The following is a 13,143-nucleotide window of genomic DNA, read 5'->3' on the forward strand; positions in this document are numbered from 1 at the left end:
AAAGGATCAGATTACACCTTCCCCTAACACAACTGAGTAGAAGAATCACAAGCCACAAAGAACTAGGAAAAAATATTTCCTTATAGTCATTCCAAATGTATTCAGTGCCCTAACTTCATTTCAAGATAGTTTTAAAACTTAACCTGGAAAGTGTTTCATTCAAAGGAGATTGCAATGGATTTATAGATGAAAAGGTTCAATCAAGTCAGAGTAGTGCCCAGAAAGCAAAAACAGCTCCTATTTCACTACCCATATGGTTAGTAGACCTTTTCAGTATAAAGAATAGCAGTAAAAACACTTTCTGTAAGCCATTCATTTTTTAATCTTCTAGTTACCATATGGAAAGCTCATTAATCATAGTAACTTTTCAGTTGATTCTTGGTTTTATCCAGGTTTAACAATATGATGTCCAAATCTATTATGAAATGATCCCCTCCCTTTTTAATAATTATACCTTGTTATTTGGTTTATTCAGTTTGTGTGCGTTTTATTGGTCTAATTGCATTGGCCAACATTCCCAAACAATATTATTTAATAATAATGCTTGGTCAGATCTTTACAGATCCATGATGCTTAAGTAGAAGTTCAGTATTTTGCTAAACAATGAAAAAAGGAATTCTAGTGTTTGGTAATTTCTAGTAACTCAATGTTGGTTTCCCAGTTATATCTATATATACTAAAACTTATGTATATAATTTGCTTTTGTCTTACTAAGAATTTTTTCTTAGAAATAAACGTTGGTGGCTCTTTGTAAAAACAACTGAGCAGCAGTTCGTCATTTTCCTCCAATGGACTGAAATTGTTTACCTGGTGCTTCAAAAAATTTAAAAAATCATCGAAACAAGCTTCTGGGTCTGGTGCTTTATGTGGAGTGGGCCTGGGGGGGCGGGGGAATCAGACTCTCACTAGGATGTCCTCTGTCATGTCCTCTGAGTTCTAGGTCCTATCTTCCCAGTCTCCTTTCTGGCTTCTTGAGAAAGCACCTTCCTTTCTTCTCAGTCTAACTTATAAACAGGCCCAAGTCTTCTTACTCACCTTAAACATATATCCAAGTGAAAATATGTTCCTCCAACTTATTTCTTTTCCAATTAAGTCATAATTATCCAGCAAGCATTTGCTTACAAAGTTCTTGCTGTTAGGTGCCATTGAGTCAGCTCCAACCCATAGTAACCTGTGCACCACAGAACAAAACACTGCACAGTCATGTGCCATCCTCACAACTGTTTCTATGCCTGAGCCCATGGAAGCCACCTCTGTGTCAATTCATGTCATGGAGGGCCTTCCTGTTTCGCCACCACTCTACTTTAACAAACATGTCCTTCTCCAGAGACAGGAAATCTCTCCCCTGACATTTCCAAAGTATGTTAGATGAAGTCATGCCACTTTTGCCTCTAAGGACACTCTAGCTGTACATCTTCCAATACACATCAGTTTATCCTTTTACTAGTCCATGGTTCTTTCAGTATTCTTTTTCCAGCACGACAATTCAATGTCCACCGTTCACACGCATATGATACAATAGAGAATACGATGACTTGGGTCAGGTGCACCTTAATCCTCAAAGAAACATCCTTGCTTTTCAATACTCTAAAAGCAGTCTTGTGCAGAGGATTTGCCTAATGCATTGTCTTTTGATATCCACTTGCTGCTTCCATGAGCACTGATTGTAGACCCAAATAAGACAAAATCCTTGACAACTTCAATCTTTTCTGCATTTATCATGATGCTACTTATGGGTCCAGTTGTGAGGGTTTTGGTCTTCTGTATGTTGAGTTCTAATCTATACTGTAGGCTACAATCCTTGATCTTCATCAGCAAGTCCTTCAAGGCCTCTCCACTAACTACAAGCAAGGTTGGGTCATCTGGATACTGCAGCTTATTAATAAGCCTTTCTTTAATCCTGAGGATATACTCTTCTTCATATAATCCAGCTTCTTTAATGATTTGCTCAGTTTCATGTATAGTGAGGATATAATCCCGGCACACATCTTTCCTGATTTTAAACTATGCAGTATTCCCTTGCTCTGTTTGCACAGCTGCCTCTTGGTCCATATACAAGTTCTGAATGAGCACAATGAAGCATTACAGAATTGCCTTTCTTCTCAAGGTTATCCACAATTTATTATGGTCCACATAGTCGAATGCCTTTGCATTCAATGAAACACAAGTAAACATCTTTCTGGTATTCTCTACTTTGAGCCAAGATCCATCCGATATCAGCACTGAGATCCCCTGTTCCACGTTCTCTTTTGAATCCAGCCGGAACATCGGGCAGTACCCTGTCGATGTGTTGCTGTAACTGTTGCTGGCTGATCGTAAGCAAAACTTTACTTGAGTGCGCTCTCAATGATATTGCTCTACAGGTTGAGCATTCTATTGAGCCACCTTCCTTAGGAATGGGAACAAATATGGAGCTCTTCCAGTCAGTTGGCCAGGTAGCTGTCTTTCAAACTCCCTGGCACAGATGAGTGAGCGCTTCCAGTGCTTCTCAGCTTGCAAAACATTTCAATAGGTATTCCATCAATCCCTGGAGCCTTGTTTTTGACAAATGCATTCAGTGCAGCTTGAACTTCATCCTCCAGCTCCATTGGTTCTTGTTCATATGCTACCTCCTGAAATGGTGAACCATCGACTAGTTCTTTCTGGTACAAAGACTGTGTATTCTTTCCATCTTTGCTTGAGGTTTCCTCTATCATTCAATATTTTGCTTATAGAATCTTTCAAAATTGCAATATGAGGCTTGAATTGTTTTCTTGAGTTCTCCCAGTTTCAGATATGCTGAGCATATTATTCCCTTTGGGGAATTATAGGTCCTTGCACATTTTGTTATACTATTGGGCTTTGTCTTCTCAAGCTGCCCTTTGAAATGTCCTATTCAGCTTGTTGGCTCCAACCTTTCTTCGATTTGTTTTAGCTACTTGATGATTCACAGCAAGTCTTAGAGTCTCTTCTGACATCTACTTTGATCATTCACGCATCTCATTATGTACTACAAATTGTTACTTTCCCCTAGGCACTGAGCAAAGAGTGTAAATTATAGAGGCCGTCCCCTTACCTACTCCTAGTCTAGTAGGAAACACAAGGAAGGAAGGCAATGGCCGTATCATGAATATGATTTGCGGATCTCTCCTGCTGTCCATTGCTCTAACCACTCACTCTGCCGACCCCAACGAAGGCGTTATTATGCTCTTCCACTAGCTGTTTCATTTTTTTCAAGGCACTTCCTTTGATAACAGTTTTATTTCAATCACTAAATCCAAAAACCTCTCTAAATCCTCATCCACTTCTTTGTAGTACCGTAAGGTCATAAAATTGTCTAAGTTTTACTAGGTATTTTCTAACTCATCCCACCTCATTTGGCTCTTAACAATCAAAACAAGCAAAAAAAATTTTTTTTTAAAGGTAGGGTAGTTACTACTACTATATTGTAAGGCTCAGATAATTGAGCCATTGATTGATTATTCAAACTCAAATAAGCTAGGGTGAGGGCTTGGAAATGTATTCATGGCTTTCTAATCCCTGGATCACAATTCCTTCTTCTATAAAGAAATAACCTGACACTGCAGATCCCTCTCCAAAACTCCTTTTCTGGTCACACTGCATTTTTCTGGTTCTTCCAATCAAAATCAAACTCATTGCTATTAAGTAATTTCTGATTCATAGTCAAAATCCCACAAGAGAGGGTTAGAACTGCCCCTGTTGGCTTCTAAGACAGTAACTTCTTTTTTTTTTTTTGAAAGTAACTTCTTATGAGAGTAGAAAACTACATCTTTCTCCCTCAGAGAGGCAGGTGGTTTTGAACTTGCCATTAGCAGCCCAAGGTGTAACCACTACACCACCAAGGATCCTACAACTCTCATTTCTAAGTTTATTCTTAGTAATGTCTGCCCAATATTGCAGGCACAAACTCAGGGAGTTCATCCTCTATCATATTTCTCTGGCATCTCATCCACCTTGACAACCGAATCTGAGGAGAAAGTTACTCACTGCCATCAATTTGATTCCGACTCATAGGGACCCTCTAAGTCAGGGCAGAATGACCCCTGTGGGTTTCTGAGACTACAACTCTTCACAAGCGTAGAAAGCTCCATCTTTCTGCAAGGAGCAGGCTGGTGGTTTCGAACTGCAGACCCTATGGTTAGCAGCCCCATGTATAACCACTACATCACCAGGGCTCTGCCTCTCAACTGCAGCTTAAACTTTTTATTCTATTTGATGAAATTTACATACACTCAATCATAGCATTTGATGCTGAAAGGAGCCCATCCAACACTTATTTAGCAAAAGAAAAATCTAAATGTTAAATCATAGAAGTCAATGGATAAATGTTGAGTAAAAGTTTAATTAAGACAAAACTTGATTCTATATTACTTATGACTCATAAGCTAATAAATGTATATTTATATACAGCAGTTAGCCTTGCTTCATATTTGTTAATTTGCCACTATTTCCAAGGGATTTTACTTACATGACAGTATCATTGAGTCCCTTTATCAAAATTAAGAAAAAAATCACAACATGGCAATAAAATTAAAACCTCCTCAGTTCTATATAATTATGTATTAATGATTTATAGTCCAAATTATGAAAGTGAGTGGGGGTTCAAATTGTCAATGTTAACACTAATGCTTCCCGCAGGGCTGGGTCAGGAAAAGCACCTGGTGAGGATGCACACCATGGAAGGCACGGCTGTGAACATGTTAGCCCCCAACTCCCTCCATACTGGAAGATCCAACCAACACATGCTCGACGAGGCAAACAGCGGAGTCTGTGGGATTTTTACTAATTGATGAAAACTAAGCTCATTTTTAAAAGAAAATTTTTATTTTAATACTTCCAAGCTATTGGAATTTTTAAGTTGACTTAAAGAGAATACGTAAAAATAAGGATTCTTCATGTGAAGAGAGGGTTTTATTTTTATTCTCTCAAAAGTCTTTATGATTAAAATTAAACTTCTTACCCTAATTTCCTCAAAGTCTCCAATAGCAACACTTTCTTCCACCTGGAAACTTCAATTACCTTAATTCTTTTCTTGTGTTTACCTTGCTCCACTCCTTCAATCTCATCTATTTTCCTCTGACTCTCCTCACTGAATCGTCCAGGCACACACTGCATGCCCCATGTTCCAAAGTTCTGAAGTTTACAAACAGAACAAAACTCCCTGCCATTAGGTTGATTCTGAGTCCTAACAAACCAATAGGCCAAGGTAGAACTGCCCCTACGGGTTTCCAAGACTGTAACTCTTTATGGGAGGAGAAGGCCTCATCTTTTCTCCCAAAGAGCAGCTGGTGTTTTAGAACTGCTGACACTGTGATTAGCAGCCCAACCTGAAGGCAACAGAGGTCTCAAAAGAAGAGTTTTTATGACATTTCATGTCGAGACTCATCTAGTATCACAAAAGCTGACTTCAACTGGTGAGGCTTTTTATGAGTGTTATTTAGCTCACTTACTGTGGGGTCAATTCCACATTTCACTAAGGAAATATTCATATTTGATTACAGAGTAATCCTCAGACTTTTCTGGAATAGCTATATTCATATTACCTATCTATAATTTAAATATTTTGCATTTCAAAACACATGAGACCCCAAGGTTTCAGATAAAGTATCTGAGCCTGTACAATATTATACAAGATTTCCAAGTCAAGAACTCTATTCGTATTGTAACTTGCTTTCTGATTCTTTCCCTTACCACACACAAAAGCATTAGGTCACCACACATACACACACACTACCAAATCTTAGGATTTCTTTTTTCCAAATCCCTCTTGGAATTACCTATTATGCGTCACCTCATGGACCCCCCCTGGGCCATGTAGATGGTTGCATGCTCTACATCGGCTGAAAGGCTGGTGGTTCAGATCTACCAAAGGTGTCTTGGAAGTCAGCCTGGAGATGTTTCTGGATGCTCAGGGTCTCAGAAACCCCATGGAACAATTCTACTCTGTACACAGGGGACCATCATGAATAGGAAATGACCCAATGGCAAGTAACACCAACTCCCATCTCTCCTGTGGCTCCACACTATATCCCTGATGACCCAACATAGAAATGACCAGACTCAGTACTTTGACTCACTGCTACCAATCCATGCGATCAAATACAGAACAGATTATTGGACGTGCTCCTACATAACTACCATATATACTTAAATATAAGCTGAACCGAGTATAAGCCGAGGCACCTAATTATTACCTGGGAAACCAGAAAAACTGATCGACTCAAGTATAAGCCTAGGGTGGAAAATGCAGAAGCTATTGGTGAGTTTCAATAATCAAAACAAATGAAAATAAAATTACTAAAAAATTGAGACATCAGTGATGTATTTAAATATTTATTTTAAATAAAAAACATAAAGAAAAGGACAAGTCATTTAACATTAGTAAACCAGCACAGTAAGTGGAAAATAGGTTCAACAAAAACAGTAAGGTATCAGCAATGATACCTTACGAGTACTATTCCCTGAGTACTCTTGATCAGCAACCAAGCTAAAATGGAAAGAGTTAAAATCCTTCAAAACTGGATTCCTCATTATCATCCGTATCCCAATGCAGAGCTTCAGCTGGTGTGAGGTCATCATAGACGCTGTCCTCACTGAGATCGCCATCATCACCATCACTGCTGTCATTTTCACACAAAGCGCAGTCTTCACTGCCATCCATAGCACTGTTAATACTACATTTCTGGAAGGCACGTTGCACCATGTCTTCTGGAATGTCTACCCATGCATCTCGAACCCACTTTGCTATTAACTCTATGCCAGGCTTCAAGAGATTTCCTTTTGTGACCAGATGGCATCCATTCAGGCTACTGATCCGTGTACAAGTCAAACCCCAGCTGTCACAGTGACCGGATGGTGGTAAATGATGGTCATTCCAAGTAACCCTTTTCACTGAGGGGAGGGGCCAAAAGCGGGAGACAATGGGACTGTGGAAAGGAAACAATATGGACACACTGAGCCTGAGACAGAGGCACCTACCTCCCAGGTTACCGGATGCCCTCGATTAGTGAAGCCAACGTACAGACTACAGGTCCAGTACCACTGCCCCAGAAGGTTTCCAAGGCTGTGTGAGTCTTCACAGAAACTGATTGCCACGTTTCAGTTTGCTAGCATTATGAAATGCAGCTTAGAAAGACTTAAGGCTGGAACAAACCATCAGGTAACAACTATCTGAACAAAGACACACTTGAGGGAATGGTAAGACACTTGTGGTGGGTGTGATCAACGGCACTTTGACACTGAGTGTATGTGGAGAAGAAAGCAAGAACGTTAGACTGGTTTGGGGCTTCAGAGTCTTGCTGGTAATAATGAACACATTGTTAAGAGATTCAGGGCAGTGAGCCGAGCATTATTCGACAAGTTGATGGTGTTCAGTTGCTAGTGTGGCTGGATCAGGCCCCCATCTGCTCTTGATGGCTCTCTCAGTTCCAGTGATTAGTCTATAAACTCCACCCATTTCAGGAAAAGTAAGACTAAGGATTGTTTTAAAAAGCTCCTTCTTTACTCCCCAGGATTCTGAAAACAATGTATATTCTTATGCTGCTGTCAAACAATCCCAGACAAAGCCATTTGTCTTCCGTTGTTGCTAGCTGCTTAACCTGTGGGTGAAAAAATTCAATCTTGGAACTCCCAGGGCCCTCTGTCCTTGCTATAAATCTGATGAATTTATCAACTGCAACCAACTCAAAACACACACACACACACACTCTCTCTCTCTCTCTCTCTCTCTCTCTCTCTGGATTTGGGAACAGTCTCTTGACATTACACTATGTTATGTACCGGAAGGTTCATCTTGTAAAGCTGAAAGAAAACAAAACAAACGGACTCGCCGTCATCGAACTAGTTCCAGCACAGACTGCGCCATCAGGTTTCTAAGGCTGTCATTCTGCACAGGGAGTAGAAACCCTCACCTTTCTCCCTCAGAGCGGCTTCCAACTTTTTTTTTTAAAGCAGCTTCAAACTTCAGACCAAACTCACTACTACAGAGTTGATTCTCAGTCAGAGTGACTCTGAAGACCGGGTAGGATGGCTGCTTTGAGTTTCCAAGACTGTAACTCCTTGTGGAACAGAAAGCTTTTGTATGTGGAATTCTAGGCAGAATATACTACTTATCTACAGTCTGACTTATGTACAACTTGGAGTTTTGAACCAAACTCATAAAGCCTATCAAAAATTCAAAAGTACAATAGCTTGTAGGAAAAACTTATCAAAATCTTACTACATAAAGTGTATCTGGTGAGTCTGTAATGGTTCTATGCACAGAAAGGCATACTGTATACTAAGACAGACATTTGACTAACCCTGGACATGAACTACACACAAATTCGACTCAAAATGGAATTAATTCAACAAGACTAATTCGACAGACTTAGAAATGGAATTAGCTCGTAATACGAGGGCTGACTGTAACACTAAGAAACATGGCCTATCTCCTTACTGTCTACTTGAAAATGATGAGGACTAGGTAGAAAATTTGAATATTGTTTTCTTTTAAAAAGTGGACAAATAATTTCCTACATGCTAAGGGGCCCTGGTAGTGCAGTGGGAAAGTGTTTGGCTGCGAACCAATAGGTCAGCACCTTGATCCTTGCCGCCACTCTGCTGGAGAGAGCCGTGGCAATCCACTGCTCTCAATACGCAGCTGTCTACTTTGCCCACCCTACATGGTGTCGACAATGGGGACCCAACTTGATGGCCATAGGTCGGAGATGGTACATGGTACTATGCTGAAAATACTCTACGCCTCTACTGTTTGAATTTTGTGCTCCATTGGATGTGAGAAATCTGGGTAAAAATTTATGCAAATTGTGTAACTTCATCACCATTAGAAGAAAAGGAACAAATAACAAAAAGCCAAGTGCATGCTTCCCTGTCCCCGAGTTAGTCTTACTGCTATGTATGGGCATGCTCTCTAGAAGTGGACTGCTTATCTGGAAATAACAGGGTACCAGTACTACTTAGATGACATCGGATCATAACCAATACTTTGTAACCTCAAAACTCATTTACTTTCAAAAGCAAACAAGTCTACCAACGTTAGTAGACTTTTAGTAAAATGTATGTCCCTTAGTTCTGTCTGTCTGCCCACCAACATTTACTGAGGGATCAAGTACCAAAGGACTGTATTAATGCTAGCCTAAAGAGCAAACAGCTAAGATTAAAATGCGGTCACTCTTGTAGTTGTCAACTGCTGCATACAGTAGGTGTGAGATCACTGTGATCCTGTGTCCAACAGAAGGAAAGGCTACCTGGCCCTGGGCAGTCTCTTAATCAGAAACTGGTGATTCACGGGCTTTCATTGAATGCTTTTTCAGGGAGTAGACTGCCAGGCCATTTTTATCTATGCCCTCTCAGTCTGGAAGCTCTCCTAAAACCTGTTCACTGTAACAGTAACAGGCCAGGCTGATGGTCATACATGGGTACACTGGCCGGGAATAGAGCCTGGGTCTCACAAGAATTTCACCACTGAACTCCGCGGCCCTGAATCCTGCAATAGGGGAAAATAAGCCCAAGTGTTAGGAATGTAAATACTTAATTGATGTCTTCTAAGTAGTACTCATCCTTTGATAACGTCAATATTTAAAGTAGCATGAACTGCCAGAATAAAAAATCATGGAACTTGGAAGAAGTACAGCTACACTGCTTCCCAGCAGCGAGGATGGTGAGAACATCTCACATAACTTTGGACAAGTTATCCGGAGAGTTGGGTTCTTGGTACAGCATGGCAGTGAAAAAGGAACATCCTCAAGGAGATGGATTGACAATGAGCTCACCCGTGAGGCCTGTGAGTACGGCGGAGGAACAGGCGGTATTGCATTCTGTTGTAGTCAGAGCAGATTCCGAGGTACTTATCAATGTCATCCACATGCAAATGTGAATAGAGTTGATGCCATAGAATAGTGGTGTTTAAAACATATTTGCAGACTACCTAACTATGAAGCATGCTATCACTGGTTAATTTCTGACAGCCTCTAGCCGGCTGGCTGGATTATGAGAAAAATGCTGACACAGAAGGCCATTTAGGTATTTCATGATAGTATGGATGCTTTCCTCTCAATACTTATAAAACTGTCCTATTTTATAAAATTTAAAGCAAAATAGCTAAGTCGCAAGTGTTTAATATCATTTTTATAGTCATCTGCCTATCAAGTAAGTATTAAACATACTAAAACTTTATCCCCAGTTGTCTCCCACTCATAAGATTTCTGGTGTATGTATCAAAAGTTAAGATACGCAATAGCCTGCTGATAAACTGAATCCATCCACATTTTCATTAAGTTCTATGCATGCTAGAGGAATATGACGTTTTGCGAATAAACCTTAGGGTACAGTGAACAGAACCAAATTACATGCAGTTTTCACAAATATCATTAGAATTTCTTATGTATCAGCTCAACGGATGACTCCTGTGGCAGTTACATAATCTGGTGTCAACGTGAGCTAAGGGGTGGAGTCTAACCTATAAATCAGGTCATACCCAATAATGCCTCTGCAGGAGTGTGTCCTTCTCCTGAGGAATCTGGGAACTCCTGTTTTCCTCGTGGGAGGTGGGACACACACTCTCTCTGCCTTCCCTCTCATGCTGTTCAGACACTCAGAAGCTGGAGGAGCTATGTGGAGACCCGTGCCAGTGTTGGGATGCTTCCATCGCCACTGGATCCACATGACCTTCTACCCACTGGCCTGTGATCTTCCTGCATTCAGCATCCTTGAATGTGCTGTGAGTCTAAAGAGGAACATACGTACTAGTATCGGACATAGGGGCTAATATCGGACTTACGGACTTGATCTGGACTGGTCTGGGATGTTTTCTTAATATACAATCACTCTTTGATATAAAGCTCTTTCTTATATATGTATATGAGTGTCTCTGAATGTTTCTCTAGTCTACCCACACTCACACAATTCCCCAAATTTCTATTTCTAGCATGTATCCTTTAACTCAATTCCATTTTGGATGTCAAGGCACCTACTAGGAATGTCCAGGTGTAAGTCTAATATTCGTATGCACCAGGTATACTCTTTGTAATGCTAACTTATTCAAAACAAACTCCGGAGTGCTCCGCCCAGTACGTCTTTCTGCTCTATCACTCTTGTCTAACTCAAGTCAACAGTAGCTCTATTCTCTCAACTGCTTGGACCAAAAACCTCAGAATTAACACTGACTTTACTTTCAAGCCTTAGACCCAATTCATCAGCAATTCTTGCCCACACAGGGTTTAAAACATATCCAAAATCTGAGTTCTTCTTATCCCTTGGACAGCTTAGTCCAAACCACCGTAAAGTCTGATCTGGATCACTGTAGCAATTGCCCAGCTGGTCTCCTTCCTTCCACCTTTGCCCCACCCCCACAGCCTATGCCACATGGAATGGTTCGAGTTGAACATTCTGTACAAAGCAGAGTTACCACCAGCCATCAGTCTAAAGAAGAAAAGCCACAAGATCATATTAATTGAGGTAGAAAAATCAGTATTAAGATCCAACAGACATTAATGATAAAATAAAACTCAGGTTAGAGAAAGGGATTTCTTCACCCAATGAACAGCATTAACAAGAAAATCTACAGCTAGCAATTGATTGTGGAAGACTAACTGCTTTCCATTAAGATCAGGAGCAAGACAAACATGCCTGCGATCACCACTCCCATGTAATACCATACTGAAAATACTAGTCAGGACAGTACGACAAGAAAATAGAAGAATACAGACTAGAAAGGGAGAAACAGTATTACCTCTACTCACAGACACGCTAGAAAACCCAAGAATCTATGGGAAAAAACCAACAACCCCCAAACCCTCCAGAATTGATGTTAGTTTAGTATTGTTAATCCACACAAATCAACTATATTGCTATATATTAACAATAAGTAATTGGACGCCAAAATTAAAAGTACAATACCATTCACAATTGCTCAAAAAGAAAATATAACTACAGATCTAACAAGACACATAAATGCTTAGTATATTGGAGGCTACAAAATGCTGACGAAAGATGTCCAGGATGGCCTAGTAAATGGAGACATATATCCTGGTCATAAACTGACTCAATAACGAGTATCCATTTCCCCTACACTCATCTATCGGTTTAATGCAATTCCTATCAAAAATCCCAGTAGGATTCTTCACAGGTGCTAAGTTTTAAATAGGAAGGAATTAGAACAGCTAAAGCAATACTGAAGAATAAAGTTAGAAGGATTTCCCTACCTGTTTTTAAGACTTACTACATGGCTTCAGTCCCTGGAGACAGACGTGGTGTTTGCTTAGTGGAGGGTCAGTGAAAAAGAGGACGGTCTTCAAGGAGATGAGTTGACACTGTGACTGCAGCGATGGGCTCAAGCATGGGTATACTGTGAGGTCTGCGCAATGTCTCTTTCTGTTGTGCTTAAGGGTTGGAACTGACCCGATGGCACCTATCAACAGACGGCTCAGTAATCCAGACAGTGCGGTACTGGAAGGAAAGACAGACACTCAATGGAAGAGAGGCTCCAGAAAAGAAACTCCTCACAAGTACAGCCATATGATTTTCTGACAAAAGTGAAAAAGCAATTAAATGGAAGAAGGTAGTCTTCTTAACAGGTGGGGTTGAAAGAAGTGGCTATCCATAGCCAAAACAAACTTCAACTTAATCCTCTCACTTGCATGAAAATCAACTCAAAGTGGACCACAGATATATAAGTAAGGTCCAAAGCTAAATGCTCTTTAGAGGAAAGTAAGAAAAATCTTTGGGCCCTAAGGCTAGGTGAAGAGACCTGAAGACGTAGCACCAAAGGCACAATGCACAAAAGAAAGAGATGCACAAACTGGTCTTCATTAAAATGAAAATGTTTTGCTTCACAAACAACCCCACTGATAAGATGAAAAGACAAGGTAGGAGAAAATATGTGCAATTATATACTCAACAAAGGATCCAAACATACGAAGAACTCTCTGAACTCAATGGTAAGAAAATTAAAAATCCAATTAGAATATGGGGAAGGTTTGAAGAGGCTTGGATGAGATTCCAACACCCGGCTATTATATTGGTTAAAAAAAATACTGACAATATCAATTACAGGTGAAGAAAAACTAGATTTCTCAATAATTACTGGTAGGAATACAGAATGGTACAGATACTTTGGACGAAGTTTGGCAGTTTCTTGTAAAA

At 40.2% G+C, this 13,143-nt stretch overlaps 1 protein-coding gene across 4 annotated transcripts in view; it reads right to left on the bottom strand.

Annotated features, from left to right (window-relative positions):
* TAB2 (TGF-beta activated kinase 1 (MAP3K7) binding protein 2) overlaps positions 1–13,143 on the bottom strand; it is an 84,849-nt gene that overhangs the window by 56,422 nt on the left and 15,284 nt on the right. For 2 of the 4 annotated variants that reach the window (XM_075554407.1, XM_075554404.1), the window contains exon 1: positions 12,204–12,391. The exons of the other annotated variants lie outside the window; for them this stretch is intronic. The gene's annotated coding sequence lies outside the window, so the exon portion shown is untranslated. Of the gene's footprint in view, positions 1–12,203; positions 12,392–13,143 lie in introns of those variants that run through there. 4 annotated transcript variants of the gene reach the window in all.

This window comes from Tenrec ecaudatus, chromosome 7 (assembly GCF_050624435.1).
Source record: "Tenrec ecaudatus isolate mTenEca1 chromosome 7, mTenEca1.hap1, whole genome shotgun sequence".
In the NCBI taxonomy this organism is placed as follows: domain Eukaryota; kingdom Metazoa; phylum Chordata; class Mammalia; order Afrosoricida; family Tenrecidae; genus Tenrec; species Tenrec ecaudatus.